At 36.4% G+C, this 14,978-nt stretch overlaps 1 protein-coding gene across 1 annotated transcript in view; it reads left to right on the top strand.

The window, feature by feature from the left end:
• Window positions 1-8,346: 8,346 nt before the first annotated feature.
• LOC106087816 (solute carrier family 41 member 2) overlaps window positions 8,347-14,978 on the top strand; it is a 127,939-nt gene continuing 121,307 nt past the window's right edge. The window contains exon 1 of the mRNA XM_059367750.1: window positions 8,347-8,441. The gene's annotated coding sequence lies outside the window, so the exon portion shown is untranslated. The remainder of the gene's footprint in view (window positions 8,442-14,978) is intronic.

Below are 14,978 nucleotides of genomic sequence, written 5' to 3'. Positions count from 1 at the left end.
TCCGAGCTAATCAATATCAAATTACGTTTCAGACACGAAGACATCCTACACTGATGTGAATAATAGAAATGGCATGCTATTCAATGAACCACACAAACTGATGCATATGTCAAAGACATCATGGGTCGATCAAAACGAGTACTACCTTTAATCTTTGGAAAATTGCGAAATATCGATATAGACAGAATAATGAGGAATAAATCGACATGAACAGTAATCGTAAGTAAAACCTAGTTAATGAATTAAAGTGAAAGACAAACGCGAGCAGGCGCTTGAAGGAATAATGAATGTTGGTAACTATTGGGTTGCCCAAAAAGTAATTGCGGATTTTTTAAAAGAAAGTAAATGCATTTTTAATAAAACTTAGAATGAACTTTAATTAAATATACTTTTTTACACTTTTTTTCTAAAGCAAGCTAAAAGTAACAGCTGATAATTGATAGAAGAAATAATGCAATTACCGAGTCACAAGCTGTGAAAAAATTTGTCAACGCCGACTATATGAAAAATCCGCAATTACTTTTTGGGCAACCCAATACAACTTTGAAATGGTCCAAAGTCGGGTTCGAGTCGAGTTCAGCCACAAACAAAACAAAGAACATAAACGAAAATTCAACTTTGGACTATGTAGTAAGTTCAAGATGAAGGGTTTTTACTGATAAGCATAGGGTAAGTGTACCAGTAGTCGGTAGTTTAAGGATTTTGCTTATTTCAATCCATCCTCCTTCAAGGTACAAATGTTCAGTTGAATTGGAAGTTGGTTTTTACAACTCGAAATTTTGTTTTATTTTAAATGTATTGGAGTTCACTGTAGTGCAGAGGTTAGCATGTCCGCCTATGACGCTGAACGCCTCGGTTCGAATCCCGGCAAGACCATGAGAAAAAAATTTTTAAGCGGTGGTTTTCCCCTCCTAATGTTGGTAACATTTATGAGGTACTATGCCATGTCAAACTTCTCTCCAAAGAGGTATCGCACTGCTGCACGCGGTTCGGACTCGGCTATAAAAAGGAGGCCCCTTATCATTGAGCTTAAACCTGAATCGGACTGCACCCATTGATATGTGAGAAGTTTGCCCCTGTTCCTTAGTGGATTGTTCATGGGCAAAATTTGCATTTGCAAACAAAAATTTAAATTTCTTTTATTAATTTTCTGAAATTTAAAAATTTCCTCCAGTAGTCGGTACCATTTTCCAATGTTCGACATGACGTGTTCCCAAAACCGGCATACAGTATTTTGGTAAAGAAAATATAAATTTTTCAATTTTTTTTTGCCTGCTAGGGCGAGATCATAAAATTTTACAATTTTTGTTTGTTTCTCTTTCGAGACGAGCTGAATGATCGAAGATGCAAATGGAAAAGGAAAGCCAAAGGTAGCAACACACACCAACCTTAAATCCTCCTTGGATATATTCATTTACAGGTAGTGGCCCAACAACAGAATATTGAGTGCACTATCTGTCAAAATCAGTGATTGGTGCAACTCTGACTTTGTGTATGTTACTAGTTCGCGCCATTTTTCGTTGTTTCTGTGTGCGTTATTGTTCTTAACTATAATACACACACACAACAAAAACTTGCACATCGCGAGAAAAAATTGTACTCAGCTGTTTACGGTAATAATGCAATAAAGCAAAAAGCAGAGTGTTTTATGTGAAGAAGTCTTTTTAAGCATCAAAGTTAAAAATTGTTTAACTTTTGAGCGTTGATTTTGTGGGATTTGTTTGCAGAGTTGCATTTTTCAACACACCGATCAAAAACAAAGCTCAACGTGCTCATTCTGTTTTGGCCTTAAAAAACAAAGGTGCCGACTACTGGTACATGCCGAACTTAGGAACACTCAAGATATATTAATTTACAGTTAGTGGCAGTAGCTCAAAAAAAAAAAAAAATTTTGAGTGCCCTATCTGTCAAAATCAGTGATTAGTGCAACTCTAACTTTGTGTATGTTACTAGTTCGCGCCATTTTTCGTTCTTTGTGTGTGTGTTATTGTTCTTAACTATAATATACACACCCAACCAAAACACGATGACAGATAGTGCACTTCGCGAGAAAAATTTGTACTCAGCTGTTTACGGTACACAACCTGGTAAATATGTCATGGGAACACTTAACGTATATTTTTAAACTACTCAACATATCGGCTTTCTATTTTTTCTGCCATGTAATCCATTTTGAATATTTTTCCATATATGTTACCTGCAACACCTAAGTCGCCGATGTCTAAATCGAAAGAGAGGCACGTCCAGACACTTGTTATTTGTAGCCATTCATATTATACCGGAATGTCAACTCATGGTTATTAGAACTCAACATCAATAGCAAAACAACGCTACTCATCAATCAAATGGATTAATAATACATCAGTTCCTATATTCTAATTAATAAACACATTCAAACATACATACACATGAATGTGTAAAACTGTTTGCTATTGTCTACATGGTTTGAAGCAAGTAGACCAGCTATGTATAAATTTGGCTGACCTTGCAATTAGGATTAGATAACGTTTTGTATTGCAATAACATGTCAAAAAAATGATAAAAGCAAGTTAGGAATGGTTAAAGTCGATCAAAGCCGATCTTTTGTAACTCTTGACCACATTGGGTATGCCGCCTAGGTCGTAAAAATAAAAATTTGCCTGAATTTGAAAAAAAGAATTTCGATATATATCGATTCGTATTGTAGTTATAGAGGAAATCGGCGTGCAAAATTTTTAGGAAATTGGGAGATATATGTAAATATAAACCGATTTCTAAGAAACTCACCAGTGATCTGAAGTAACATATCAGGAGCTTTCGTGCCAAATTTCGTGAGAATCGGGCAACAAATGATCATATTTTTGCAATATTTGTCCAAATAGGACATTGGCACAGAAAAATGTACATACCCCACTTAAAAACTTGTTTTACAATAAGAAATTTTTGTAGGAAAAAGTATTGTCTATTGTTGCTAAAATTGTTTACTATGATCCCCAGTATTATGAATAGTTAACATTTTACGGGTACAATCTTTTCCTATCTACGTTGCTGCCAGTTTACACAACTGTTATTTTTGAAAAGGTATGTAGACATATCTGTGCCACTGTATATGGGAGCTATATCCAAATCGGATCAAAAATGTTGGCTAAAAATGTATAAACCTTTAAGAAGATCGTCGATAAATATCTTGCAATGGCTCTAGAAGGGAAAATTGGATGATAAATATATACGGGAACTTTATCTAAATTAGAACTGATTTTTGTCAAATTCACCAATATTGTTGAGAGCTATAAGAGAATCGATGGTTCAAAATTTCTTGAGAAACGGGTTAGTAATAACGATCTTATTGCAAAATATATTAAAATCTGAACTGAATTTTTTCCAATTTCAATACGTTTCGTTATTAAGCCAAGAAAAATAACTGTGGATCCTCCTAGGGGCCAAAAAAAGTAGTTCAACCTAGGCAATATGGGTATCAAATGAAAGGTATGTATTAATAGATTACGAATATGCAAACAAAGGTCCAAAATTTTGAAGGAAGGACCTACGAGGTCTTGAGAATTTGGAACTCTCTTAAACCTAGGCAATATGGGCATCAAATTAAAGGTATGAACGAGAAGATTACGAATATGCAAGAAATAAAGCTTTGGAAGGCAAATAGTTTTATTTAAAATACTTTTGATATTTCCCACTGTGGGACATATGGAGGAGGGGAAAATTTCAAACCCGGTCGAAGGCCGGCAAATTCTTCTAGCTTTGAAAGGCAAATAGAGTTTTATTTAAAATAACAATAACAATTTCGTAAATTTTCCAAATAGGGGTCGAAATTCTCCAGACCCCATAGGCCCTGTTCAAGCATAGGTTGGACTACTTCCTCCCAAGGGGGTTTTTTCTCACTCTTAAGATAATTCTGCCGCCCGGCGCGGGATAGGTGTGAACACCACACAGGCTGGAACATTGAGGTTTGATCTGTGTGGTGTTTATTGCTGTTACGAGAAGTTTAGCTGCGAGCTACCGGGCGCGGACGACCAGTGTTATAGTTCTTAACTATAATACACGCACACAACCAAAACTCGTTGACAGATAGAGCACTTCGCGAGAAAAAATTGTACTCAGCAGTTTAAGGTACACTACCTGTTAATTATGTCATGGGAATACCACATCTGAGAAATATTTCATATGCTTTCGCCAGGATTTCAACCCAGTCATTGTCAGACATGTGCCAGGAAAATTTAAATAAAAACAGAAAATTAAAGAATCATTCGCTCTGCATGGTATTAAAATAAATTTCCGTTGGAATTATTTTAATACAGAAAAAATTGTAGTTCTTGCGAAAAGTTAGAAAATGATATTTCATTGGAATCAGGGGCAATAAACAATTCGATTTTCCAAAAATTATTCAATAAAATTGACTTTAAGATATATTTGTAAAAACAAAATTTTAAAGAATTTTCAATGGAAATATTTTTTTGAGATAAAATTCTGTTGAAATAGATAAAATAAAATAAATAAATCAGAAATCGCGAACGGATATTCAGTCAAATGCTTTTTAGCAACATCACACATTTTGCCTTACTTTTAAAAGTTCTTTGCTGTGCTATTCTTTGAATAGAAAGTATCGAACGAAATGGTCTATAACCGGACAATATCCTGCAATGGAATCTAAATAAAAACTTTTTTTTTTCTAAAAAAAATGAAATTTAGAAATTTTTCCTATAGAACAAAACGTTGAGAAAGTTTTCTTCCAAAGTGAAGATTTTTTTTACTGATTAAGCAACTAAGCTTTGAAATAAAAAAAAAACAATTTGTACAAACCCCAACAAAATTGTTGAATTGTGTTTGTGACTTTCTCTCTGTGTAGTGCCACAAGTGTTATATTGGCAACTCACCTATTGCAAGATAAGTTAATCGATAATAATCGATTGTTGTTGAAAAGCTTCAGCTATCGACTGTGTTTAGCAGCTGTTGTTTAACATTTATCATATGCAGAACGAAAAAAGCTTTTATAACGGTTTAATATATCAAATAACAAAAAGCAACCAATCCAAATAATTCATTTAATTTTTTGTAAATAACAAAAGTAATTAAGTATGATTTTGTATTAATTTTGAATACATCAATGTTCAAACGATGTGCTGCGAAGCGACACCACTTAGTGAGCTCCCGGCACTGGATGACTATGAATACCACAATGGGCAATTGCAGTCGCGGCCAATCAGCGATATCCAGTTAAGAGTCTCAGTGAGAGGCCGGGCGGCACTGGCTCTTGCTGAAATACTGAGTGCCTATGAAACAAGGTGAGTTATTGGCGCCTTTAAATAGCTAATTGGCCATAATGTTCCCGTGGCGATCAGTCGTATGGATCGGAACGAGCTTGCTCACCTATGGAACTTGATAAGGATCGCTATTTCCACATATAAATGTGGTGTGGAGCAATTTCACATGTTTGAAGACCTTAAAAATTACACTGGCCCTGGACAGTGGATAATCGACGATTCTCGCTAGGATTCGAATCCAGCTTTAAAAGTCGTAGACAGATTATGTGCTTAGGATGTGGGTATCATGTTTGTTACCTACTAGTATCCGATAAATTTGACCGATTTAATATGGTATAATGGGAAAGTAGTGAGAATGAGTCAAATTTATGTTCCGCTTCTATCATATAGAGACACTAAGTAGCGCGGCTAGACAAAAAAAAAAAAAATGTCAAGAAAAATAGAAAATGTAGTTTTTTATCTCTCCATAAAATATAATTTATTTAATTATAATTTTAAGGTAAAAACAAATGTACTGTGAGAAACGTTGAAATAGAGAAAAGCGGAAAAATTCGGACGTGAATAAATAGAATTCCAAACGCAGCGGACCCTCCCCCTTACCCTAATTTTCAGAAACGCCAGATCTCGGAGATGGGTGGTGCGATTTAAGCGAAATTTTGTGTGCTCTCTCATAGCAAACTAAAAACAAAATTTTGGTATCTAAATTTCGGATGGGGTAAGTAGCTGGGCCGCCCCACCCCCAAAACCTACCAAATATATATATAGACTAATCACGACAATATGGTACTCAAATGAAGGCAATTAAGATTAGAAAACGTATCTGATATCCAATTGTCGGATCAAGTGTTTGGGGGAACATCCCAACCCCAAAAACACCCCAAAATCAGACATATTTACCGACCATCGCAATATGGGACTCAAATGAAAGGTATTTGCGAGTAGAGTACGAATCTGAAATCCCAATGTGGCACCAAGCTTCTGGGTTCCACCCCTTCCCCGAAACATCCCCCAAGAAGGACAAACCATAGCAATATGGGGCTCAAATAAACGAATCTGATATCAATATTCGGGAAAACGTGTCTATTGGCCCACCCCACCCCCATAATACCACCCATATAGAAAGTATTTGCTGGCCATTGTAATATGGTGCTCAAATAAGAGGTATTTAAGAATATAACACGAATCTGATATATATTTTCAGGGCCAAGTCACTGAGTGGCCACCCCATCCCCCAAACCGGTAAATTTTGACTATGGAAATATGGGGCTCAAATGAAAGGTATTTGGGAGTAGACCACGAATCTGATATCTACATTCGAGACCGACTGTCGGGGGACGTCCCACACCAATAACAACCCAAAACAGGACGTATTTGCTCACCAAGACATGTTGGATCTTCAAGACAGTGGATCTCGATATTGATAGCTTTAGGGTCCATACTCCAAACAGGACATATTTGCTGATTATTGCAATGAGAATAGAGCTCGATGCTGATATTATTTCAAGTAGGTCCAAATTGGACTATAACCTTATATAGCTCCCATATAAAGCGATCTCTCGATTTGACTTCTGGAATCATTACAAGCCCCAATTTTTGTCCGATTTGGTTGAAATTTTGCATGTAGTGCTTTGTTATAACTTCTAACAACTGTTCCAAGTACGGCCAAAATCGGTCTACAATCTGATATAGCTCCCATATAAACCGATATCCCGATTAGACTTCTTGAGCCCCTGGAAGACACAATTTGGGTCCGATTTGGCTGAAATTACACATAGTGTTTTTTAATGGCTTCCAATAACTGTGCCAAGTAAGGTTTAAATCGGTCTATAGCCTGATATAGCTGCCATATAAACCAATCTCCCGAATTGACTTCTTGAACCCTTACAAGCCCCAATTTTTGTCCGATTTGGTTGAAATTTTGCATGTAGTGCTTTGTTATAACTTCCAACAACTGTGCCAAGTACGGCCAAAATCGGTCTACAATCTGATATAGCTCCCATATAAACCAATATCCCGATTTGACTTCTTGAACCCTTACAAGCCGCAATTTTGGTCCGATTTGGCTGAAATTCTGCACAAAGTGTTCTATTATGACTTCTATGTGGTGTTCCGTTATTATTTCCAACAACTGTGCCAAGTACGGTCCAAATCGGTTTATAACCTAGTATAGCTCTCATATAAAACGTTCTCTCGATTGTCTTTGTTCGTTTCCTAGTTATTTTTTGCTGGTTTGACAAAGTTTGATATGTAGAATAAAATTATGCCCTTCAACTAAATTTATTTCCAAAGATTCGGTCCGGCCGAACTTAGCACGTTTTTACTTGTTTTTGTCTAGCCACGCCACTTTGTGTTTGTATGTGATTGAAGGTAAACATATATTTGACTCATTCGCACTTCTTTTCGCATTGCATATGTGTGAAAGCGAACACAGGATAATATTACTGTGTTTCCTTTCCCTGCTACAAAATATATAGAATTTCTAATTTTAAGCAATTAACACCTTTGTTGAAAAGATTTTTATAAGTCAGTACCATGTTTAATCGGTCAAATGTAGGTCTATATTTTTCTGTGTTTCTTGAATTGTTTGTAAGCTAAGCAGCTTCTTTTGGTAGTGTACCGTAAACAGGTAGTGTACCGTAAACAGCTGAGTACAATTTTTTCTCGCCAAGTGCATTATCTGTCAACGAGTTTTGGTTGTGTATGTGTATTATAGTTAAGAACCACAACACACGCAAACAACGAAAAATGGGCCGAAGTAGTAATATACACAAAATCAGGGTTGTACTAGTCACTGATTTTGACAGATAGTGCACTCAATAGTTGGGCAACTGTCACTACCTGTAAATGAATATATCTTTGTATATGGAGTAATTTTTCGCTTACTGTCGACAGCTTCACGCCGTTCTTCCTTTATTTTAAACAACGTTTTTAAAGTCTTTTTTACCATTGGCATCTAACTTTCATCATTGACAGCGCATTTTTAAAATCATGTAAAAAACAATGTTTCGGGGTTGAAATGGGCAACATTGGCAAATCTGGCAGCCCCAACGTACCTATGTACATGAACTCTTACGCCTCCTGCTCATGTGGTTGGTTATTAGTTCAGTTTGAAATTTGTCAATGAAGGCTGTGGTAAGCTTCAAGTTACTCGCGCTGTTACCGCGACTTAAGTTGTCTGGAAAAGATGTAAGTTATGGTGAAGAAACAAAGGCAAATCATTTTATACCTTTTGTTTAGAATGCGTGTGTTAATAAATGAGAAGAAAAAATTATGGAAACAAGTGTTTTGCATTGTATTCAAAGTCTGTTTTATGAAAATTTGATAACATTCAAAATTCTATGGAGTTTCAAGTGTTTCCTTTTTTATGTTAATTTGCATACACATACAAAAATTCGAGAAAAAGCTGAAATTGTCTTCGTGCAAAGGAGACTTACCTACCAAGCCAGAAGAAGAAGTTGAAATAAAAGAAGAAAAATGCGACTGAATCTGGGGATGTTAAAGTTGCATAATGTTGTGCGACAAAACGAATATAAAAATTCCTGTGATTTGAGGAATTATCTACCAAAGTATGTTCACATTTAAATTAATTACTATATGATTTAATTTCTACGTCAAAATCATGGCAGTCTTTTTTTGCCATTACAACAAAACGGATAGTATTTAAAGAGAATGTGGGTAAGGATAATAATTGGGTGTGTTGTTTGACCCCCGAACTGAACAATAGAATTAAGCATGGTAACTGTGAATGTGTGTGTGAGGTCCCTTTTCAACTGTCTGAAGCACACACACGCTCAGAGTACGGTTGTATGTATGTTTGAAACCAAGTGGTGGTGGAGTTCATGTTGATGTTGGTGTTGTGCTTTTTCCGTTTTCGGGGTAAAATCAATAGAATAAAATTTCAAAATACTTTGTTAATGCAAGCACAGCAACAACTGTTCTATCAGTTGTCAAAACTTGAGAGCGGCCTGAGTATTTTGAGAGAAAGAGACAGAGACTTCGGTTTATATGTGATGAAAGAGAATTTTTTGTTTTGTGTGCAAGAGAACTTTCCCATACGTAGCTGTGTATGTGTTTCCTTTTATGAGAAATTGTTTTGTGACGTATTTAAGAGATGGTAAATGTAAGCGTGTATGTAAATGTTTATGGACGTCATCCTTCCTACCAAGTGTTGCACGAACATAAGGAGGTTAAACTGAAGAAAGCGAATGGTATCACATGACAGGAGGCATCAGCTGATTAGATTTATATATTTATAAAACAATTTCATGAATTTGTGAAAATTGAAATGTTTCCTAAAGGCGTAAGTTATTTCTATTACTATTGTATATTTTGCAATAGTGTAATTCATATATAATTAAAAAAAAGGAAATAGGAATTTTTGGAGTAAAGTCCACATCATTTACATTAACATCAACATCAATTACGTAAATAGGCGAAAATGTACCATCAAATGTTATAGAAGTGACTTGAAAATCATTAACAGTTATGAAGAAAACGATAATAAAACACTTTAATTTTTATTTTCAATGGTTATTTTGCAAACAAGTTAATTTAATTGGAGGCAGCCACTATAACCTAGGTGAGGTTAGGTAAGATCGGAAAATGATAACGCCAAGATGTTTTAGCATCCGCGTAGGCCATGATGTAACACATTGTGATTCCTCTTGAACTCCTTCTCTTCTCTCAGCCGTAACACCTGCCCAGAAAAGATGGTGTTCAATGAACTTAATTGTTTCACTTTGATTAAGGCTTTGTATTTGACTAGGTTTATGCCTTTGAGTTCCTTTAGTGCCTCAAAGCAAAACGAAGTAAGTATTATATTTCTACATTGGGATAATGTCGGGCACTTTGCAGCGCACTTTAAGATCATACAACATTTAGAGAGGAGAGAATACGAGGTCTGATCCCAAAATAACCGTTATTTTCAAAAAGTGTTTATGTATTCATCAATAAGTATCTTGTCCCCTTCAAATTAATACCAACATCGTCCTTCCGTTTGTAACGCATCGAAGTATTGATCTGAGATCCAACAAAGTATACAAGTTCTAATCAATAAATAAATGTCATTTACAAATTTTCAAAAAGTATTTGTTTTTCGCCAATAACTACTCCCCTTCAAAATAATCCCCTTATATATTTTTTCCGATGTTTTCCGTGTTTCTAATTTTTCTAATCCTCGAAACACTTCTGAAACGCGCTTTTTGGTTACACAAAACCTAATACAGTTTCTTAGATCCATTTTTTCGAATTGTAAAAAATCGAAGAGCACACCAAAACACGACTTAACCTTTTTATCTGTCAAAAACAAACTAGCAATCCAAAATGGCTGATATTACCAACATGTATAACAGACATGTGGACCAACATAACAGAAAAAAAAATAAGAAAATCGAACATACTTAAGAAATTTGAAAATAAAGGTTATGTTTTGATCAGACTTTGTAAATATCCATAACCGTCGCGAGGGGGGATGCTCACTTCCCATTCGTAAGGAATCGTTGATATTGAGCTTGCTGCAATAGATACCACACCCGTTTCAATTTCTATCTTCGGACTATCTGTAAAAATTTTAATGACAGAGCCCGCCGTGGTACTATCTTTTGTAAATGTAAGTTCCGGAGGTGACCCACGAACTACGTCAAGCTGCGACAATCTGAGAAATGTTCTCTCCGCTGTTTATACCCTACACCACCTCTGTGGTACAGAGTATTATAACGTTGTGCATTTGTTTGCAACGCTTAGAAGGAGAAGAGCTAGTCCCATTGATAAGCATACCAATCGGCTAAGAACCACTTTCTGATTCGATTTAGCTATGTCCATCTGTCTGTCCATGTATTCTTCTGATCCAGTTACAGACCGCATTTATTGTCCGATTGTCATGAAATTTTGCACAAGTCTTTTTTTGATCCAATGACAAATCGGTTCAGATTTAGATCTGACCATATATATTTTTCATCCGATATGGACTTTAAAGGCTGTGAAACCCACAATTTTGCTCCGATCTTTACAAAATTTGACAAGAGTGCTTTATTTGATGTCTTCATATGTGTGCAAAATTTTATAAAAATCGGTTCGAATTTAAATATAGCTCCGATATAGAACTTTCATCCGATATTGTCTTTAAAGGCTGTAGAAGCCACAATTTTCGTCAAAATTGGTTCAGATTTAGATATAGCTCCCATATATAACTTTCATCTTATATTGAATTTTACGGCTACAGCAGCCACAATTGTGGTCCGATCTTTACAAAATTTGGCGTGCGGTGCTTTATGTGACGTCTTCATGTACGTGTAAAATTTCATAAAAATCGGTTCAGGTTTAGATATAGCTCCCATATATTTCTCTCATCCGATATGTAGTTTTAAGGCTATAGCATCCACAATTTTGGTCCGATCTTTACAAAATTTGACATTGGGTGTTGTATTCACCGTCCCCATTGGTGTGAGAAATTTCGTCAAAATTGGTTCCGATTTAGATATAGCTCCCATACATAACTTTCATCCGATATTGAATTTTATGGCTACAGCAGCCACAATTTTGGTCCGATATTTACAAAGTTTTGCACAAAGAGTTTACGACTGCAAAATTTCATAAAAATCGGCTCAGATTAAAGTATAGCACACATATATATATTTTATGCGATATAGAGTGTAAAGGCTGTATGAGCCACAATTTTGGTCCGATCTTTACCAAATTGGCCATGGGGTGCTTTATTTGACGTCTTCATATGTGCGCAAAATTTCATATAAATCTTTTATCTGATTTGGACTTTCAAGGATGTAGTAGGTACAATTTTGGCCCGATTTCTACAAAATTTTGCGTGAGTTGTTTTATTTAAAGTCCCAGTGCGAGTGCAACATTTCATATAAATCGGTCTAGAATAAGATATAGCTCCCATATATATCTTGTATCCGATATGGTTTTTTAAGGCTGTAGAAGCCACTATTTGAGTCCGATCTAAACAAGATGAAGTACGAGTAAAATTTGGTTTAGATTTAGATATCGGTCCTTGATATATCTTTCATCCGAAATAGACTTTAGCCTGTAGAAACCACAGTTTTCGTCCGATTTTCCATTACACGTTTTATTTGACGTTCCAATACGAGCGCATTAAAATCGCTCCTTATTTAGATATAACTCCAACGTATATATTTCATCCGATATGGACTTTTAAGTCAGTTAAACCACAATTTTGGTCACTTCTCTACAATCTAGGGCGTGAGATGTTCTATTCGACGTTCCAGTATGTGTCATCAAATTTGGCACAGGTTTCGATATAACTCCCATATAATTATTTATCCGATATAGCCTTTTAAGGATGTGAAAATCCAAATGTGTTATCCTACCGTAGGAAAATCGTACAAGGTTATATTTGAAATTTCAATAGGCATCCAAGTTAAAGTCTGACTAGATTTCGCGATAAGTTCTACATATAAAAAGCACTACGTACACTAGTTTCTTTATAAACAAGTCCATGCACTGAATCGCCAATATAACCTCAAATGATCGGGTCGCAGTTGTTCCTATGGCCTCAGACACAAATTGTAAAGCGAACCTATTCACTCTGTTAAGATTGCGAACATGCGACATAAAACTAGTAACTGGTCATAGAGCTGAGCTTCAAACCACGCTTGTTCCTTACAAGCATATAAATCCGCGAAGGCCTTTCTAGTCTTTGATTCCACGTTCAGACTCCAGTCCAGTTTGCTATCCAGAGTCACATTAAGATATTTCGCTGACCGCGAAATCTGTAAGGTCACACCCTGCAGAGTGGGTGGATTACAAACGAGTATCCTTCGCCTACGCGCAAATAGCAACAGTTCTGTCTTCCTCGCACTCACACCCAGCTTACAAATAGTCGCCAAAGGCAATACAAGCCCTACCTGAAGTGCTCCTCTAGTGATATTCACCTTCACCTTATTTTTTTTACTAAAAAAATGAATTTGACTTCCAAACTGAATGACTTTTAACTGAATTATCGGAGGTCCATCTTGAAAAGCACATAAGTGCGATAACACATCAGCTCTAATCATTTCAAATTTCAAAAAATTTCAAAGAGTTGTCTGTATTCCTTCCCAAATGGCATATTGTTTAATACTTTTTTTTTCGATTATATCCCAGTGAGTGTTGTTAAAAATTCCTAAATGTCCAGATGTTATACCCGGCGTTATACCTTTCAAGCTATTCTGCATGATGCAATGCCGAGTCTACCGATCTGCCCTCTATAGGCACGTAGCGCGAAAAGTAACATGGTACAAAATTTTTTCACATTTAAAGGTCCAAAATGATCTCCAGCGTCTTGATAAGGAAAGAACAGAGATTAATCGGTCCGAAATTCTTCGGTGAACGGTCCAGCAGCTTTCCCCTTCTTCTCTATAATAACTACATTAATGTGATAGGATGTACCGGAGAGACAGTGCACTCTCCATTTGGTCTTTGCAAGTTTCCCATGTATGTACCGTCCTTTGCCATCATCTTCCACAATCTTCAAGTCTTCTTTTATATTTGAAAAATCTATCATAAATCTGACAAAATCCTCTCGTTTGGATTTCATTAGCTCCTTCTCGCTGGTCCTGAGCTTTTCCCTAGATATGTATGTTCCATAGTGCGATGATACCACTGGGAGCATTACATAAATGCCCGTCTATCATATAATAAAATTATGAGATAGAGTTTCATGCAACCCATATTTGTGCTTAAACTGCCTTTGGCCAAAATATATATTTATACCTTATTTCAGCTCATTAGCTTAATTTTTTAAGAATATAGTGGGTGAGTATGGACAGACAGACGCCGGCATTGATAATAAGAGCTGCCTATGAATTCAACCGGGACGGACAGCTCAAGAGTTATGAGCGAAAAATTCCCTCAAAAAAATTAATGTTTGATTCTGAACTTCACTGTATTCAACTTACATGCCGATGAGCTAGCTGTATGGGAAAATACGCTCCTTATCAACATTCTACAATAAGTATTCGTTATTATTTGTTTTGTGGTTTTTCAGCGTTTGTTAATCTCTGGATACTGAGCACAAAATAAATGGCGGGGGAATGTCTTTCAACTGCATACAGCATTAAAAAAAGCGGCTATATTAGTTTTCAACAACATTTGCTATTGTTATAAGAAGTTCCCAAATTTAATTTAAACTGACTCTCTGTGGAAAAAGAACTTTCGGTCGCAAACTACATACTCATATAAGCTAACCAATATACACAGATGGAAAAATTGATACCAATTGACACGTGCCTGGCAACCGCAGTTGCTCACCGGAGACCTCCCCGTAAGAAATGAAATAATAGAGAGAGAGAGAGAGAGAGAAAAGCGAAAAGAGGTAGGGAAAGATAAACGAAAAGCCGGCATAGAGACCGAAAGAAGTCTCACCGATTAGAAAGCCGCCCGTGAGCCATCCCAGTCCTTTACAGAAGTAGAGAGCTCATTGAAGAGGTGTTCACCATGAACGCCTACGCCTTCTTTCTGCCAAAGCGGGGCATTAGCACAGCAGATGCTCGATTTTGCCGAATTCCTCATCGTTCCGAGCCCACCCAAAAATCCAAAGTCGCAGTTCCTCAGTTCAAGGGTTATCGACGTTCTCGTTCTGGAGAACTCTCTACCACAAGGTCTTAGTAATCTTGCAGCCCCCAGCGGTTATCCCCCCTAATACTGCTGACACTCGTGAGATACTATGTTATGTACAAATTTTTCCCCAGAAAGATGCCGCACTGC

The sequence above is a fragment of the Stomoxys calcitrans genome, chromosome 4, assembly GCF_963082655.1.
Source record: "Stomoxys calcitrans chromosome 4, idStoCalc2.1, whole genome shotgun sequence".
Lineage (NCBI taxonomy): Eukaryota > Metazoa > Arthropoda > Insecta > Diptera > Muscidae > Stomoxys > Stomoxys calcitrans.
This window is presented reverse-complemented; position numbering and strand designations above follow the sequence as displayed.